The 17,650-nt window shown below is 51.2% G+C and overlaps 14 non-coding genes across 14 annotated transcripts; all 14 read right to left on the bottom strand.

Annotated features, from left to right (window-relative positions):
- Window positions 1-2,241: 2,241 nt before the first annotated feature.
- On the bottom strand, window positions 2,242-2,360 carry TRNAL-CAA (transfer RNA leucine (anticodon CAA)). The gene is made up of 2 exons: window positions 2,323-2,360; window positions 2,242-2,287 (listed from the first exon to the last, which is right to left on the bottom strand). It is a non-coding gene; the product is annotated as a tRNA-Leu (tRNA).
- Window positions 2,361-2,628: 268 nt separating this feature from the next.
- On the bottom strand, window positions 2,629-2,747 carry TRNAL-CAA (transfer RNA leucine (anticodon CAA)). Its single transcript has 2 exons — window positions 2,710-2,747; window positions 2,629-2,674 (listed from the first exon to the last, which is right to left on the bottom strand). It is a non-coding gene; the product is annotated as a tRNA-Leu (tRNA).
- A 1,286-nt stretch (window positions 2,748-4,033) lies between these two features.
- TRNAL-CAA (transfer RNA leucine (anticodon CAA)) lies at window positions 4,034-4,152 on the bottom strand. Its single transcript has 2 exons — window positions 4,115-4,152; window positions 4,034-4,079 (listed from the first exon to the last, which is right to left on the bottom strand). It is a non-coding gene; the product is annotated as a tRNA-Leu (tRNA).
- A 5,166-nt stretch (window positions 4,153-9,318) lies between these two features.
- Window positions 9,319-9,437, bottom strand: TRNAL-CAA (transfer RNA leucine (anticodon CAA)). The gene is made up of 2 exons: window positions 9,400-9,437; window positions 9,319-9,364 (listed from the first exon to the last, which is right to left on the bottom strand). It is a non-coding gene; the product is annotated as a tRNA-Leu (tRNA).
- Window positions 9,438-9,511: 74 nt separating this feature from the next.
- TRNAL-CAA (transfer RNA leucine (anticodon CAA)) lies at window positions 9,512-9,630 on the bottom strand. The gene is made up of 2 exons: window positions 9,593-9,630; window positions 9,512-9,557 (listed from the first exon to the last, which is right to left on the bottom strand). It is a non-coding gene; the product is annotated as a tRNA-Leu (tRNA).
- A 74-nt stretch (window positions 9,631-9,704) lies between these two features.
- Window positions 9,705-9,823, bottom strand: TRNAL-CAA (transfer RNA leucine (anticodon CAA)). The gene is made up of 2 exons: window positions 9,786-9,823; window positions 9,705-9,750 (listed from the first exon to the last, which is right to left on the bottom strand). It is a non-coding gene; the product is annotated as a tRNA-Leu (tRNA).
- A 74-nt stretch (window positions 9,824-9,897) lies between these two features.
- On the bottom strand, window positions 9,898-10,016 carry TRNAL-CAA (transfer RNA leucine (anticodon CAA)). The gene is made up of 2 exons: window positions 9,979-10,016; window positions 9,898-9,943 (listed from the first exon to the last, which is right to left on the bottom strand). It is a non-coding gene; the product is annotated as a tRNA-Leu (tRNA).
- Window positions 10,017-10,090: 74 nt separating this feature from the next.
- TRNAL-CAA (transfer RNA leucine (anticodon CAA)) lies at window positions 10,091-10,209 on the bottom strand. The gene is made up of 2 exons: window positions 10,172-10,209; window positions 10,091-10,136 (listed from the first exon to the last, which is right to left on the bottom strand). It is a non-coding gene; the product is annotated as a tRNA-Leu (tRNA).
- A 76-nt stretch (window positions 10,210-10,285) lies between these two features.
- On the bottom strand, window positions 10,286-10,404 carry TRNAL-CAA (transfer RNA leucine (anticodon CAA)). Its single transcript has 2 exons — window positions 10,367-10,404; window positions 10,286-10,331 (listed from the first exon to the last, which is right to left on the bottom strand). It is a non-coding gene; the product is annotated as a tRNA-Leu (tRNA).
- Window positions 10,405-15,635: 5,231 nt separating this feature from the next.
- TRNAL-CAA (transfer RNA leucine (anticodon CAA)) lies at window positions 15,636-15,754 on the bottom strand. The gene is made up of 2 exons: window positions 15,717-15,754; window positions 15,636-15,681 (listed from the first exon to the last, which is right to left on the bottom strand). It is a non-coding gene; the product is annotated as a tRNA-Leu (tRNA).
- Window positions 15,755-15,828: 74 nt separating this feature from the next.
- Window positions 15,829-15,947, bottom strand: TRNAL-CAA (transfer RNA leucine (anticodon CAA)). Its single transcript has 2 exons — window positions 15,910-15,947; window positions 15,829-15,874 (listed from the first exon to the last, which is right to left on the bottom strand). It is a non-coding gene; the product is annotated as a tRNA-Leu (tRNA).
- A 77-nt stretch (window positions 15,948-16,024) lies between these two features.
- TRNAL-CAA (transfer RNA leucine (anticodon CAA)) lies at window positions 16,025-16,143 on the bottom strand. The gene is made up of 2 exons: window positions 16,106-16,143; window positions 16,025-16,070 (listed from the first exon to the last, which is right to left on the bottom strand). It is a non-coding gene; the product is annotated as a tRNA-Leu (tRNA).
- Window positions 16,144-16,219: 76 nt separating this feature from the next.
- On the bottom strand, window positions 16,220-16,338 carry TRNAL-CAA (transfer RNA leucine (anticodon CAA)). The gene is made up of 2 exons: window positions 16,301-16,338; window positions 16,220-16,265 (listed from the first exon to the last, which is right to left on the bottom strand). It is a non-coding gene; the product is annotated as a tRNA-Leu (tRNA).
- Window positions 16,339-16,412: 74 nt separating this feature from the next.
- Window positions 16,413-16,531, bottom strand: TRNAL-CAA (transfer RNA leucine (anticodon CAA)). Its single transcript has 2 exons — window positions 16,494-16,531; window positions 16,413-16,458 (listed from the first exon to the last, which is right to left on the bottom strand). It is a non-coding gene; the product is annotated as a tRNA-Leu (tRNA).
- Between the last annotated feature and the right edge of the window lie 1,119 nt (window positions 16,532-17,650).

Raw genomic sequence — 17,650 nt, 5'->3', positions numbered from 1 at the left:
AGCATCCCGTACTCCCTTTACGAAAGATTCATCATTTAATAACAACGCATTCATTTTCCAGATCTCCCACTTAAACGCATGTTTGCTTTTCCCTATACCGACATTACATTTTACGAGACAATGATCTGAGAACGATACGGGTACTACACAATAACCGTGGCATCTTGGAATTGTATCCAGCGAAATGTAGATTCGGTCCAACCGCGCATGGCTACTGCCCTGAAAACGTGTAAAAGTCAGATCACGCCCCCCTTCCAGACACTCAAAAACGTCTTCGAGTTCATTTTCACTAATTAGTTTTGATAAGATTTCACTGCTTCTGTCCCGCGCACCAGCATTATTGGCTCTATCTCTAGCGCTCATTACACAATTAAAGTCTCCTAGCAGTATAACGCGCTTATCACATCGAACATACTGCGAAAGGTTCGAAAAGAAAAGGGCGCGCTCGTCTACTGAATTCGGCGCATATACACATATGACGCGAAACTCAAAGTCAGAGATCGTAAAGTCACATAAAACAATCCTTCCATCCAGACAGGACCACACACTTTGAATATGTAAACCCGGCAGCTTCTTCACAAAAAGAATACACCCCCCCGGAGGTGCCTACCGCATGACTCACCACCACGAAGTACCTAGTCGTGAATGGTCGCACCATGCTCCCGGTCTCCTCCTCTCCGTCAACCTTGGTTTCCTGGACGGCTAGTACGTCTATGTCATGGTCCGTTACCAACCGTAGGACCTGACATTGCCTACGACTAGCCGCCAACCCTCGCACATTTAGTGTGGCAATACTAAGTGACGGTATTTCATCCATCTTCATCTAGCGAGAAAAGTAGGCCCGGAGCATGGTGCTTACCCTTCACGACCAGCCCTTGGCTAGCCGCCTCCGGGCCCATCCGGCTTCCCGGCATTGTATGTCGTCGACACTTTGATCACAGGCTTTCTTTCAGGCGGCACATTCGGCTTTGGTTTGAAGCCCACCCGCCTCCCCTGGGGCGTCTTTGTCGGTGGTCCCTCGGTGGTGCTGGTCGCACCCTCGCCTTGGTCCTTGGTCTGGTCGTGGGGGCGTTTGACCGGGCCGCCAAGAGTCTCAGTCCGGTCGCCGTCTTTCACAGCCTCGTCCTGCTGCATTGCCGTCATACCGTTGTCGGGCGGGTCTTCACTAATGGTTCCCGTCGCGGGGTCCACACCAGTCGCGCCCTGCGCCTTCCCACTCCGCTTCTCAGTACCTTGAGCAACCGTGCCTTCTGCGCCGACGGTCGACGTCTCGCCTACTGCCGCTGTCGGTACCAGGTCTCCGATGCCTGTAGCGGCGTCCTCCGTCTCGACCACGTCCATGACGTGCTCTGCGGCCACGTCGTTCACTGCTGGGCTTGTCACGGCGGCGTAGGATTTGACGCAGTCGGCGTCAACATGACCGAACCGTCTGCAGCGAGAACAGCGCGGAACTTTACACTCCCGGCGGACGTGCCCCGTGCCTTGGCAGCGCAGGCACTGCATGGGTCGACCAGGGACGACCACCAATGCCAGCTCTCCGCCGACGCGGACCTGATGAGGAAGGTCTTCCATTTTCACGCCGCTTTTCAGCTTTAGAAGCACAGTCCTGGTTGTCGACGTCTTGTCGCCCAGGCCATGGACGCGCCACCTTTCCCGGCTTACCTCCTCCACCTTGCCGAATGCCATGAACGCCGTCCGTATGTCCTCGTCTGCAACGCCATAGAGCAGCCAGTGAAGCCTAAGCTTCACCTGCTGGTCTTGCGGGTCCACGATGACACACCGTCTTCCCTTCCCTTGCAGTTCTTTAAGGGCCATGAGGCGCTTCGTCGCAGTGGCGTCAGACAGGGTCACCGCCCAGACGTGGTTTATCTGGTACGCCCCTATGCATACCACATCCGGCAGCAGTCCCGCCGGCAGAAGGGCGTCTCTAAAATCTTCGACCTTGTAAGGTCTGGCGCGTACATCACCGTGTAAAAACACGGTGTTAAAGGCAACTCGTCCTTTCGGCAGCTGAGGCAAAATAAACGGATAATCCTTATCGTCGTCGGTGATCCTGTTTCCGCGACCAAAAATGGTCGCTGTCGCTGCCCCGGAAGAGGCCATGACCCTACGATCCGAACAGCTCGGCTGCCGGAAGCAGAATGAGACCACTCGGCCTTCCTGACACTGTATACATCCCGTGAGAAGAGCGCACAGTGAGCGGCGCGTACAGCGCGGTATAAAAAAAAACGCAAAATATTCTGTCAGAAGTGGGATTCGAACCCACGCCCACATACGTGGACCAGAATTCTCGTGTAACCCGCATCGCAGGGCAAGGTTTCCCTTGAGTTTGGCGCCTTAGACCACTCGGCCATCCTGACCCTGTATACATCCCGTGAGAAGAGCGTGCAGTGAGCGGCGCGCACAGCGCGGTATAAGAAAACGCAAAATATTATGTCAGAAGTGGGATTCGAACCCACGCCCACATACGTGGGCGTGAATTCTCGTGTAACACGCATCGCTGGGCAAGGTTTCCCTTGAGTCTGGCCGCCTTAGACCGCACGGCCAACCTGACCCTGTATACATCCCGTGAGAAGAGCGTGCAGTGAGCGGCGCGTACAGCGCGGTATAAAAAAACGGAAAATGTTATGTCAGAAGTGGGATTCGAACCCACGCCCACATACGTGGACCAGAATTCTCGTGTAACCCGCATCGCTGGGCAAGGTTTCCCTTGAGTCTGGCGCCTTAGACCGCTCGGCCATCCTGACACTGTATACATCCCGTGAGAAGAGCGCGCAGTGAGCGGCGCGTACAGCGCGGTATAAAAAAAAAATTACCGAATAATAATAATATTTGGGGTTTTACGTGCCAAAACCACTTTCTGATTATGAGGCACGCCGTAGTGGAGGACTCCGGAAATTTCGACCACCTGGGGTTCTTTAACGTGCACCTAAATCTAAGCACACGGGTGTTTTCGCATTTCGCCCCCATCGAAATGCGGCCGCCGTGGCCGGGATTCGATCCCGCGACCTCGTGCTCAGCAGCCCAACACCATAGCCACTGAGCAACCACGGCGGGTAAAAATTACCGACGATTACGTTACTTCCTAATCCGAAATTTGAGCGCAGCAAATAAGCTGTTTCACCTTTTCGATAGATTGAGGCAAAGAAATCGAGCAACACATGTATGCGCTATCACAGAATTTTTTTTTTCACACGTATTCCTTTAACCATGACTCCACTAGGTAAGCTTCTGCTTCGGCGGCACGCACCTCTGGATTCTGACGGCGACGGCGCTGGGCCTCTGCTCTGGCAGCTCGATTAGCAGCAGCAGCAGCAGCAGCAGACGGAGGACTTCCATCGGTCGTCTCGCTCATGGCTCAGAAAGAACTGGCAGATAAATTCGCAGTGGCGAACGGCAGCGGCAATTTCGGCTCGGGCGGTGCACATATACAGATCCGCCGCCACCGATCTGGCTCTCTGATTGCCACCGCACAGGGCGAACGGCAGCGGCAATTTCGGCTCGGGCGGTGCACATATACAGATCCGCTGCCACCGATCTGGCTCTCTGATTGCCACCGCACAGGGCGAACGGCAGCGGCAATTTCGGCTCGGGCGGTGCACATATACAGATCCGCCGCCACCGCACAGGGGTTGCATTGGAGGAGGAGCGAAGAAAGGAATTAAGTTCGAGCCGGCGCTTTGACAACCGGAGACTCGCAGGAAGAGGGGGGAGGGGGGCGGCGTGTACACCCAGCGGCAAACGATGGGGGCAGAAGCGCGCGCAGCAAGCGGACAACACGATAAAGGGAGGAGGGAAGAGATAGCAGCGACTTTCCTCCTCTTTCTGCATGGCGGCGACGGTGTTCTATGCAGTCACGTTATCTTGACTCTCTAGCGGCGTCAGCGGCATCCAGCGGTATCAGTCGGTCGCTGCTAGCGCTGGGGGGATGAAAGGGGGGCGGAGCTGGTTACGAGGCCGACGACAACGCCGACGACGACGCGAAACCCAGGAACGGACGCCAAAGAGCTGCGCTCTAAAACGCAAAATATTCTGTCAGAAGTGGGATTCGAACCCACGCCCACATACGTGGACCAGAATTCTCGTGTAACCCGCATCGCTGGGCAACGTTTCCCTTGAGTTTGGCGCCTTAGACCACTCGGCCATCCTGACACTGTATACATCCCGTGAGAAGAGCGTGCAGTGAGCGGCGCGTACAGCGCGGTATAAAAAAACGCAAAATATTGTGTCAGAAGTGGGATTCGAACCCACGCCCACATACGTGGACCAGAATTCTCGTGTAACCCGCATCGCTGGGCAAGGTTTCCCTTGAGTCTGGCGCCTTAGACCGCTCGGCCATCCTTTTTTTTTTTCTTTATTGCCAGTACTCGACATAACACAACACAAATTCCTAAATGATATAAACAAAGACCAAAGAAGCAAAAAGGGATGAATACACAAACGGAACAAGGAACAGTAATATTTACATTCGCTGCCGTCCGCTACTGTGGCGCGACGTTGTCGGATTAAAATTCCTTTAGTGCTGTAAGGGGTTCAACCCTCGACAGCCACTCAGGAACAGGCTGTTGCATCTTCATCACTTCCACATACCGTTGCATGGATTCACAAACGTACAGACGCGCCGGTCGGGCATCCGGGTCACAATGGTAACCCACCATTCTTGCGCGCCATAAACAGTGGAGGCCCGTAAGCATGATCAGGTCGTACGGGAAACCTTCGTCGTCATATACTGGCAGAAACCTGATTCCGTGGGGATCTATAGGTAGCTCCTTTTTTAGAGTCCTTTGTAACACGTCCCAGAAAAAGACCCCTTCCCAACAGTGGATGAAGACATGATCTATGCTTTCTGTTTTTTTACATATAAGGCAGTGGGTTCCCCATGGCATGTAGAACCCACGTTGTTCAAGGAAGAATTTAACAGATACAGTACCAGTGTGTAATTTAAAAAAGAACGATTTAGCGGCTGGTTGAACTGGCATCTTCTTCACCCTTTTCAATACATCTAGGCCTGGGCCTCCACTGTACGGGGCTCTGTACATAGGTACCAGCAAAACACTGTCACATAAATCACGATATAACTTTTTCCGTTTTACACTCCACAAATATGCACTTGAAAAACGAACACGCAAAAAGGAAACACTCTGAACTATTTCCCGAAAGAAACCACGGACTGGTCCTGGCATTATTTCCGTACCTACAACGAATTCGGGAAGTGATCTTGACAGCCTCATTTGGATCACCGTGCGCAGAAATGGGTCGTTTGTATCTCGAAAGAAGGAGAATCTATTCACCAGTTGACGCAAGAAGAGGTGCGCCAACCCCAGACCACCATCCTTGACGCGCCGGAAGAGATTATCTCGGCTACATCGCTCCCAGCTTGATGCCCACACGAATACAGCGAACACGCGGTGCAGTTTCTGCACATTAATACGAGAGCACTGTAGTACCTGCATTACGTACCAGATCTTTGTCACGAGAAACATGTTGCACGCTGTAGCTCTCGCGAATATTGACAAGTAACAGGCGTTCCATCGGTCGGCTTTTTCTTTTAGTTGTTTTGTCCGCTCCTTCCAGTACTCGCTACTGTCCTTGTAGGCATCAAGGGGTGCTCCAAGGTACTTCACTGGCGTCGTGACCCAGTTTACGTTCGAAAAGTGGTCTGGTGTAGACGCCCATCTTCCATGCCAAAACCCCAAACATTTCTGCCAGTTAACGTAGCTGTTAGTGACGTTACCAAACTTTTTGACGATATTCACAGTATTCAATACACTTTGTTTGTCCTTACAGCACACAGCCACATCGTCAGCGTATGCCAGTAGCTTCACTTCTGCTGATTGAAGACTAAACCCCTTAATACATTCATTTTCAATGATGGCCAGACATAGCGTTTCTATGTAGACACAAAACAGGAGTGGACTGAGTGGACAACCCTGGCGAACGGAGCGCTTCACGTTAATGGGGGCCCCCAACATCTGATTAACTATAAGTCTAGTATAGCAGCTCCGGTACGCCATGGTCACCCCTTCAGTGATTATGTGGCCAAAATTAACGTGTTCAAGGATGGTAAGCAATATGTCGTGAGAAACACAATCAAACGCCTTCTCCAAGTCTAGCTGGAGGATGGCTACTGCATCGCACATGGCGTCACAACACTCCAGCACACACTTCATTTTATGGATATTAGTGAAAATGGTTCTTCCACGAATACCACACGTCTGGTGTGGGCCGACTACTTCCTGAATAACTGACTGGACCCGTCGTGCCAACACCTTCATCAATATTTTGTAGTCGCAGTTAGTAAGCGCTATGGGTCTGTAGGAGGAAAGTTGCTTGAGCTTTTCGGTCTCTTCTGTTTTCGGTATTAGTACTGTATGGGACTGGCCAAAGGATGGTGGAAGTATTTTCAGTTCATATGCTTCCTTGAAAACTGCTGTTAAGATAGGAGCTAGGTGGCTTTTGAACGATTTGTACCATGCGGCACAAAGACCGTCTGGACCTGGCGACTTCCCAGGATTCAGGTCTTCGATGGCTTTCATCACTTCATGTTCTGTTAATGGTCGTTCTAAGGTTTCTTTAACCTCACTCGACAGCTGTGGGATTCGTTGCAAAAATAATTTCTTGAAATTGTGCATGTTGACAGGCCTGAATGTAAAAAGTTCTTTGTAATGCTCAAAGAAAGCACGCCCTATATTATTGTTATCCGTTAATACCACCCCTTCATATTCGATAGCCTCAATCTGCTTACGTCTCGAGTGCTTTTTTTCTAACCCCAGTGCTCTTTTCGTTGGCGTTTCCCCGCATGATAGCCTTTCTGCTCTGGCGCGCACTAGCGCACCTCGGAAGCGATCTTCGTCGAATACCTCGAGCTTCTTCTTAACGGCGCGCATATCTTGTTGATAGGCGCCAGGTTGCATGCATTCAAGCTTCGCAAATTTTTCTAGCAATGTTGTTAAATCCTTTTCTCTGGCCTTTTGTTCATATCGCAGTACGCTACTTCTTTCGATTGCCTTCAATTTAATGCTTTGCTTCAGCAACTCCCATTCCTCATCAAATTTCGTAGAACTGTCTGTTCCAAAAGAATTCATAGTAGCCACTACATTTTCGTTAAAAGTTTCATCCCGTAACAGCTCTGCATTCAATTTCCACAGTTCCCAGACGAACTTGTTTCGTTCTTTCTTCCTGCCCACCGTGCATTTTACCAGGCAGTGGTCAGAATATGATATGGCCGTAACTGTGTAGCACTGGCATTTTTCAACTAAATCATAAGAAAGATAGATACGGTCTAAGCGTGCGTGACTTGTGCCCTGAAAGTGAGTGTAGCTTACGTCTCCGTGACCGCGAAAACATTCTGCGATATCTTCTAATTCGAATTCGTGTGTGATCTGCGCCAGGATATCACTACTTTTGTCACAAACCACGCGACGCGTAGACCTATCCTCAGCTTTCAATACGCAGTTGAAGTCGCCTACACAGGCTATCATTTTTTGCACATGTAAATGATGCTTTAAACTCAAAAAGAAATTTGCCCTCTCTTGCACAGTATTAGGCGCATAAATGCAAAACACGCGCCATTGGACATTACAATAGCTGAAGTCACAAAAGACAAGTCGACCAGAAGTACAGGAGAAGTAACCATCTATAACAAGACCAGGGAGCTTCCTCACGAACAGCACACACCCTGCTGAAGTCCCTAAGGCGTGGCTCACTACCGTATAGTAGTTATACGTGAACCTTTGCACCATGCTCCCGGTCTCCTCCTCGCCGTCTACCTTGGTTTCTTGCACGGCTAAAACGTCGAGGTCGTGGTCCACTAGTAGTCTGTAAACCTGACTCTGTTTCCTTTTGGCGGCCAGACCTCGAACGTTTAGCGTGCCGAGGCTAAGCGACGGGTTGGTAGCCATTATTGGTGAAAACCGGAGGGGAGAAGGCCCGGAGCATGGTGCTCACCTTAACGTCTAGCTGACCGCTAGACGCCTCCGTGGCCATCCGGCGGCCGTCGCCCGGGTTCCTCTTTGGTCGGCTTCGGGGTAAGCCTACGGTCAGTCTCCAAGTTCGGCTTAGGCTTGAGGGTGGAGCGCCTTCCAGGTAGCGTCTTAGCGGGTGGTGCCTCGGAGTCACCGACAGCCTTTCCGTCGACTTTCTCCTCGTGCTGCAGGGATCTCTTGACCGGTGCCGAGACGGATTCGACGCGGGCGCTAGCAGGGGTCGCGTTGTCGTCCGCCTCTGCCTGCGTTGCATCCGTAGCTGGCTGGTGGCTCTCATTTTCATGCGGGGCCGTCTTCACGCTCTCGACTGTAGCTGCTGGTTCTTTGGGGGGAGGGATATTCCTTCCTCCTTCGGCTTGCTTGATCGTCACGCCGGTTTCTGCCGCCACTTTGCCGTTTCCAGCTCCCGTGGCCGCTTCCTCCGCCTCGGTCACGTCCATTACATGGTCTAACGTCGACGGCTCGCTCTCCGCCGAACCCGCGGCTACTGCGTATGAACGCACACAGTCCGCGTCGTTGTGTCCAAAAAGCCTGCTCCGCGAGCAACGGGGAACCTTGCATTCACGACGAACGTGGCCAGAGCCTCGGCAGCGCAGGCACTGCATGGGACGTCCTGGGGCTACCGCCAGCGCAAGCTCACCGGCGACGCGGATCTGGTGGGGCAGGTCGTCGACTTTCATTCCTGCCTTCAGCTGCAGCAGCACTGCTCGGGTCGTCGAGCCCTTGTCGGAAACGCCATCCACTCGCCAGCGCTCCCGGGTCACTTCCGTCACCTTGCCGAAGGAGGCCAGCGCGGTCTTGACGTCTTCGTCGTCCACCCCATGCAGAAGCCAGTGGATACGAAGCTTCACCTGTTGTTCCTTGGGGTCGATGACCAGGCAGCGACGCCCCTTCACCTGCAGCTCCTTCAGGGCCGCCAGCTTTTCGGCAACCTCGGCTGTCTTCATCGTCACCGCCCATACATGGTTGATTTGGTATGCTCCAAGGGCGACGACGCCAGAGAGCATACCAACAGCTTGAAGCGCGTCTCGAAAATCTTCTACACGATACGGGCGAACACGAGCGTCGCCGTGCAAAAAAACTGTGTTCAAAACAATACGTCCTGTAGGTAGGCGAGGCAAAATTATCTGGTAATCTTTATCTTCTTCCGTCGAAAGCCTGTTGCCGCGGCTAACAGCCGCATATGCCGCTCCATTGGAGCCCATGATCCCGCGATCCGTTCAGCTCGGGAGCCGGAAGCAGAATGTGGCTATCCTGACACTGTATACATTCCGTGAGAAGAGCGCGCAGTGAGCGGCGCGTACAGCGCGGTATAAACGAACGCAAAATATTATGTCAGAAGTGGGATTCGAACCCACGCCCACATACGTGGACCAGAATTCTCGTGTAACCCGCATCGCTGGGCAAGGTTTCCCTTGAGTCTGGCGCCTTAGACCGCTCGGCCATCCTGACACTGAATACATCCCGTGAGAAGAGCGCGCAGTGAGCGGCGCGTACAGCGCGGTATAAAAAAACGCTAGATATTGTGTCAGAAGTGGGATTCGAACCCACGCCCACATACGTGGACCAGAATTCTCGTGTAACCCGCATCGCTGGGCAAGGTTTCCCTTGAGTCTGGCGCCTTAGACCACTCGGCCATCCTGACAGTGTATACATCACGTGAGAAGAGCGCGCAGTGAGCGGCGCGTACAGCGCGGTATAAAAAAACGCTAGATATTGTGTCAGAAGTGGGATTCTAACCCACGCCCACATACGTGGACCAGAATTCTCGTGTAACCCGCATCGCTGGGCAAGGTTTCCCTTGAGTCTGGCGCCTTAGACCACTCGGCCATCCTGACAGTGTATACATCACGTGAGAAGAGCGCGCAGTGAGCGGCGCGTACAGCGCGGTATAAAAAAACGCAAGATATTGTGTCAGAAGTGGGATTCGAACCCACGCCCACATACGTGGACCAGAATTCTCGTGTATCCCGCATCGCTGGGCAAGGTTTCCCTTGAGTCTGGCGCCTTAGACCACTCGGCCATCCTGACACTGAATACATCCCGTGAGAAGAGCGCGCAGTGAGTGGCGCGTACAGCGCGGTATAAAAAAACGCTAGATATTGTGTCAGAAGTGGGATTCGAACCCACGCCCACATACGTGGACCAGAATTCTCGTGTAACCCGCATCGCTGGGCAAGGTTTCCCTTGAGTCTGGCGCCTTAGACCACTCGGCCATCCTGACACTGTATACATCGCGTGAGAAGAGCGCGCAGTGAGCGGCGCGTACAGCGCGGTATAAAAAAAAACGCAAAATATTCTGTCAGAAGTGGGATTCGAACCCACGCCCACATACGTGGACCAGAATTCTCGTGTATCCCGCATCGCTGGGCAAGGTTTCCCTTGAGTCTGGCGCCTTAGACCACTCGGCCATCCTGACACTGAATACATCCCGTGAGAAGAGCGCGCAGTGAGTGGCGCGTACAGCGCGGTATAAAAAAACGCTAGATATTGTGTCAGAAGTGGGATTCGAACCCACGCCCACATACGTGGACCAGAATTCTCGTGTAACCCGCATCGCTGGGCAAGGTTTCCCTTGAGTCTGGCGCCTTAGACCGCTCGGCCATCCTTTTTTTTTTCTTTATTGCCTGCTTAGACATTAACACACAAAAAAACAAATCCATATACACAGTGCACCCACATCACATCAGGTGGGATGGTCGCTAAAATTTCTTGAGGCACACCAGCTCATCAAGGATGCTAACCCAGTCTGGGGTTTCGCTTTGTGCACGATACACTTCTCGTAATAGTGACATACTTTCAATGAAGTTCTCTCGCGCAGAGCACACATTCACATCAGCATGACGTACAGCCATTCTTGTTTTCCACAAACTGTGGAGACCCAGCAACATGAACATGTCGAACGGTGGCCCGTCATCGCTTTCAACTGGAAGGAACCGAACTCCATAGGGGGTTTATGGGGAGTTCTTTTTTAAGAGTGCGCTGCAAGATGTCCCAGTGAAAGACAGCGTCCCAACACTCAGTGAAGGCGTGTTCAATTGTTTCAGGCTTTTTACACAGCCGGCAATCGGTAGTCCAGGGTACGAATATTCCTTTCTGTTCTAGCCATACTTTAACGGGGAGGGTGTTCGTGTGTAGGTGGAAAAAGAAAGTTTTCGCAGCAGGTCTTACAGGCATCCTTTTGACTCGTTTCAGCACATCTTTTCCTGGGCCTCCACAGTAAACACTCCTATACAGTGGGATAGGTAACATACTGTCAACTAAATCTGCGTACAGTTTCTTTCTTCTCACTGAGCACAAGTACTCCAGCGAAAAACGTGCGCAGAGTATTCTAAAAGATGCAACGACTTCACGATAGTACCCAGTCGCTCTAGTGATAGCACTAGATGTGGACACAACAAATTCAGGCAGTTCTGTTGCCATTTTCGCCTGAATGACCGTACGGAGGAAAACATTTCTTTCATCTCGCAGGAAGATGAACCGCGATACGATCTGTCTAATGAACAAGTGTGAGAGCCCAAGGCCCCCATTTCGAACTGTGCGAAAAAGATTTGTTCGACTGGATCGCTCCCAAGTGGAGTTCCAGATGAAGGTAGCAAACACTCGATGCATTTTTTGAACGTTTTCACGGGACATGAACATTACTTGCAGTATGTACCAAACTTTGGCAATTAAAAATATATTGCAAGCTGAAGCACGTGCAAACACTGACAATCCCCGGCCCTGCCATCCCTTTATCTTTTCTTTCATTGATTCTATTTGGCCGGTCCACAACTGTGTCGAGTCCCGATAGTGCTCAAGGGGCACTCCTAGATACAGTGGAGGCACTGTAGTCCACTGCATACCGGCGAATTTTGTGGGTGTCGCGTCCCAGCTTCAATGCCATATCCCAACACTTTTTTCGAAGTTTATCTGGGCACCAGTGTACCTACAAAAGGATCTTGCAAGGCGGACAGCCTCGACCACGCTTTCCCTGTCTTCACAAAAGACGGCGACGTCATCTGCATAAGCTAGCATTTTAACTTCTGCGGCGTGCAGCCTAAAACCACGAATGTTTTCATTCCGTATGACTGCCATACAAAAGGGTTCGAGGTACAGGGCAAAAAGCAAGGGAGACAAGGGACAGCCTTGCCGTACAGACGAGCGGAGTGGCACCCGCGAACTAAGACACTTATTAACTATAAGCTGCATGTAACAGTCTTCATAAGCCATTTTAACGCCATCTACAATGACGCTCCCAACATTACAGTACTGCAGTATAGCGAAAAGCACCTCATGTGACACCCGGTCGAACGCCTTCGCAAGGTCTAGCTGCAACATGGCCACCCGACCCCCAATGGCATCGCAACATTCAAGCACATTCCTTGCAATGTGGGTGTTCGTGAAAATGGTGCGGCCTTTAATGCCACACGTCTGGTGTGGCCCTACAAGATGCTGAATCACGCTTTGAAATCGTCGAGCCAGTACTTTCATAAATATTTTGTAATCTGTGTTGGTCAGACTTATCGGTCTGTATGAACTTACTGAAAGGAGCTTTTCCCGTTCATCGGTTTTCGGAATTAATACTATGTGCGAAGTCTGGAATGAGGGTGGTACTTTTTTAAATTCATACGCCTCTGAGAGTAGTCGGTGCAATATACACGCAAACTCCTGACTGAATGCCTTGTAAAAAGCGGCGCCTAGGCCGTCCGGCCCTGGCGATTTGCCAGATGGCAGTTCTTCTATCGCCCTTTCAATCTCGGACACAGCTATTGGTCTCTCAAGACTTTCTCTAACGTCGTCATCCAACCTTGGCATCTCGCTCATGAATTCACTCTCGAAGGCCAGTCCAGAAGGAGTCACATTGCCGAACAATTCGCGATAGTGTTCCACAAAAGCTTTCTCAATCGACGAAGCGTCTGACGTCACCTCGTTTTGAAGACGTATCTGTTGGATCTCATTTCTTGACGCGTGACGCTTTTCATCGCTCATTGCCCGTTTGTTTGGTATCTCACCCATCCATAGGCGTTCGCTTCTAGCGCGTATAACTGCTGCTTTGTATCGCTCGGCGTCGATAACTTCAAGCTCGTGTCTTACTTTCTTTACGTTTTCAGCTAATAGATCGTGACCCGCATTTTGTGCGCTTGACAGATATTCTAGCTGTCTTTGCAGCTCTCTTTGTTTCTGTAATTTATCGTGCTGAAGGCTGCTTCCTCTTTCTATTGCAATGAACTTAACTTGAATCTTAAATTCCTCCCATGTGGCAGTAAAATATTCACCCTCATTTGTCATCAACTCTGTTATCTTTTCCTTAACTCTGCGCACAAATGGTTCATCATCAAGCAGCTTTTCGTTGAATTTCCACATGTTCCAGTTGAATCGTGTTCTTTTAACTTTTTCCCCAATCGAGAAGCTTACCAGGCTATGGTCCGTGAACGATTGCGGTGCGACGTTATAACTATTACAAAGGGTGATCAAGTCGTCAGAAACATACACTCTGTCCAGCCTTGCTCGGCTATTTCGCTGAATGTGCGTGTACTGCGGAATCATACCATCAGTGAGGACTAGGCCCACATCTTCTAAGTTGTGGTCTTCAATTAGTCTGCTCAAAAGGAGAGCACTTTTATCGCGAACCCTTTCCCTTTTTAGTCGGTCTTCCGGAGAACACACACAGTTAAAATCACCAAGTAATATGACAAAGCGATCACATTTTAGATATTGCTCGATACATTCAAAAAACAAAAATCGATCATTCACATTGTTTGGCGCATAAACGCATACGAGCCGCCACAAATCGTGAGAAAAAGAAAAATCTACAATAAGCAAGCGGCCAGTTTCAGAAACAGTTACACTTTCTTCAATAATACCAGCACTCTTCCGTATTAACAACGCACATCCGCCTGATGTGCCATTCGCATGGCACACGCACACATTGTAATGCGCCGTGAAAGGCGTCACCATGCGATCAGTCTGCTCTTGGGTTTCGACCTTAGTTTCTTGTAAGGCAACTACATCGAGTTCCTTCTCCATACACAAGCGGCTAAGTTGATACTGCCTCCTTCGCGCTCCAAGGCCACGGACATTTAACGTGGCAACTCTCAGTGCTCTCTCTGGTTTCACCGCCATTTATCTGCAAAAGCAAGCCGATCGCACGGTGTCGCTGAAGAACAAGCGATCCAGACACACTGTAGAAAAATTTGCATGCATAACTTTTGCATTGAAAACCGCTCGATCCACACGCGTACCTTTAGAGCGTACGCGAAGCCCGATTCCAAAAAGGACGCCATCTCTTCACGACGTTAGTCCGGGCGCCCCAGTAGGCGCCGAGTCCTACTTAGGCGGTTTTGCCGCCGGCCGTCTGTCCGGCGGGATGTTTGGCTTCGGGCGCACGGGCACACGACGACCCGCCTGCGCTTTTGGCGGCGGCTCGTCTTTGGCCCCGTTGTCAAGGTTGCCGTCCAGGCTGCCGTCCAGGTTGCCGGTCGAGTCCCTCGCTCTTTTCATAGCCACATTGCTTGCACTCGATTCTTCGACGTCCATCAAGGGAGTTGCCGGTCCGTGCTCCGTGGCGGCCTCCTCGGCAGTGGCGGATTTTGCGGCCGATTCTTCTTTGGCTCCTTCGTCGCATGCCTTTTGCACTGCATCTTTCGGGCTCGTAGGCAGCACATTTACCACCTTCGTGGCTTTAGCAGCCGGCACATAAGGTGTTGCAACTATGTCCGCCGGTGGTACTAGCACGCGGGAAGCCTCATCAACGTCAGCCTCATCCATTAACAGGTCAGCCACGTCCTCTCGAAGCGCAGGTCCTGCGACGGATGCGTAAGTCTTAACACATTCCGTATCCTGGTGGCCGTAGCGACGGCATACTGCACATTTCGGGACGCGGCAGTCACGTCGGACATGTCCGGTGTTTCGGCAGTTCAGGCAAAGGGGTGCTCTGCCCGGTACCACAACTAGGGTCTGCTCACCAGCTACACGAAGTTGATGGGGCAGGTCTTCTACGGTCATACCCGTCTTCAGAACCAGGGACACCGCCCGTGTCGACGATGCTTTATCTTGAACTCCTTGAACACGCCACTTTTCATGGAAAACGTCCGTGACCTTTCCGAACGGTAACAGGGCTGTCCGTATATCCTCGTCCGACACGTTATGAAGCATCCAATGCAACTTCAGCCGCACGGCCTGATTGGCAGGATCAACGACAATGCACCGATGTTCATTCACCTTGAGGTTCTTGGCGCTTGAAAGCTTTTTCACGCCTTCGTCGCTCTTGAAAGTAACCGCCCAAACGTGGCTCATCTGATACGCCCCTAGGGCGATGACATCAGCAAGTAGGCCTAAGCTAGCCAACGCATCTCGGAAATGTTCCACACGATACGGCCTGGCACGCACATCCGCATGCAGAAAAACTGTATTTAAAACTATCCGACCTGTCGGCAATTGAGGCAGCAAAACTTGGTATTCCGGGTCTTCTGAGGCAAAATTCCTGGTACCGCGGCCCTGCTGGGCCGCTGAAGCCGCTCCTACGGAGCTTATGATCGGCACGTCCGCTCGCTAGCGCGGCAGAAAGCCGAATCCCCCGCTCGGCCATCCTGACACTGCATACATCCCGTGAGAAGAGCGCGCAGTGAGCGGCGCGTACAGCGCGGTATAAAAAAACGCTAGATATTGTGTCAGAAGTGGGATTCGAACCCACGCCCACATACGTGGACCAGAATTCTCGTGTAACCCGCATCGCTGGGCAAGGTTTCCCTTGAGTCTGGCGCCTTAGACCACTCGGCCATCCTGACAGTGTATACATCACGTGAGAAGAGCGCGCAGTGAGCGGCGCGTACAGCGCGGTATAAAAAAACGCAAGGTATTGTGTCAGAAGTGGGATTCGAACCTACGCCCACATACGTGGACCAGAATTCTCGTGTAACCCGCATCGCTGGGCAAGGTTTCCCTTGAGTCTGGCGCCTTAGACCACTCGGCCATCCTGACACTGTATACATCCCGTGAGAAGAGCGCGCAGTGAGCGGCGCGTACAGCGCGGTATAAAAAAAAAACGCAAAATATTCTGTCAGAAGTGGGATTCGAACCCACGCCCACATACGTGGACCAGAATTCTCGTGTAACCCGCATCGCTGGGCAAGGTTTCCCTTGAGTCTGGCGCTTTAGACCACTCGGCCATCCTGACACTGTATACATCCCGTGAGAAGAGCGCGCAGTGAGCGGCGCGTACAGCGCGGTATAAAAAAAAACGCAAAATATTCTGTCAGAAGTGGGATTCGAACCCACGCCCACATACGTGGACCAGAATTCTCGTGTAACCCGCATCGCTGGGCAAGGTTTCCCTTGAGTCTGGCGCCTTAGACCACTCGGCCATCCTGACAGTGTATACATCACGTGAGAAGAGCGCGCAGTGAGTGGCGCGTACAGCGCGGTATAAAAAAACGCTAGATATTGTGTCAGAAGTGGGATTCGAACCCACGCCCACATACGTGGACCAGAATTCTCGTGTAACCCGCATCGCTGGGCAAGGTTTCCCTTGAGTCTGGCGCCTTAGACCGCTCGGCCATCCTGACACTGCATACATCCCGTGAGAAGAGCGTGCAGTGAGCGGCGCGCACAGCGCGGTATAAGAAAACGCAAAATATTATGTCTGAAGTGGGATTCGAACCCACGCCCACATACGTGGGCGTGAATTCTCGTGTAACACGCATCGCTGGGCAAGGTTTCCCTTGAGTCTGGCGCCTTAGACCGCTCGGCCATCCTGACACTTTTTTTTTTCTTTATTACCGGTTTGGCACTTCCAAACACAGAACTCTTAAATACAATATTACAAGTACAATAAAAGACGCGTGAGCCTTTTCATGGCTGGAGTGTGAAGCTAAAATGGCTTCAGAGAAGCCAGCTTATCGAGCACAGGTATCCAATCCGGTGGGTTCCTCTGGATTTTGAGAACATCTCGTATGTACACACAGTTCTCACTGAAGTTTTGCATGGCCGATCTTGCGTTGACATCCGCATTTCTGACCGCCATCCTCGTTTTCCACACACTATGCAAACACAGTAACATGAACATGTCGCATGGCATTTCATCTGGATCTTCACATGGCAAGAATCGGATACCAAAGGGTGTTACTGGCAAATCTTTCTGAAGTGTCCGTTTAAGGATGTCCCACAAGAAAAAAGCATCGTGACAGTCCAAAAAGATGTGTTCTATCGTTTCCTCCTTTCGACATATCAGGCAGTGTAATCCCCATGGGACAAAGATACCTTTGCTTTGAAGCCACGGTTTTACAGCGAGCGTGCCCGTGTGCAGTTGGAAAAAGAATGATTTAGATGACGCTCTTACTGGCATTTTTCGAACTCGTTTTAATACGTCTCGTTCTGGTCCTAGTTGATAGATGGAGCGGTACAACGGTATTGGTAAAAACACATCAATTAGATCTTTGTACAATCGTTTACGTGCCACTGCGCTCAAATATTCTAAGGAAAACCGTGGCTTCAGTACTTGATATGCAGACACTATTTCGCGCCAAAAACTGCTCAGTGTTCCACGCGTATCTGCATTTGATGAGACAATATAATCCGGGATACGATTACACAACCTCATGTGTATAACAGTACGCAAGAAAACATCTCTCTGGTCTCTCAGAAAGAAAAACCTTGAAACTATTTGTTTCAAAAATAAATGACAC

This window comes from Dermacentor variabilis, chromosome 4 (assembly GCF_050947875.1).
Source record: "Dermacentor variabilis isolate Ectoservices chromosome 4, ASM5094787v1, whole genome shotgun sequence".
NCBI classification, from domain to species: Eukaryota; Metazoa; Arthropoda; class Arachnida; order Ixodida; family Ixodidae; genus Dermacentor; species Dermacentor variabilis.
This window is presented reverse-complemented; position numbering and strand designations above follow the sequence as displayed.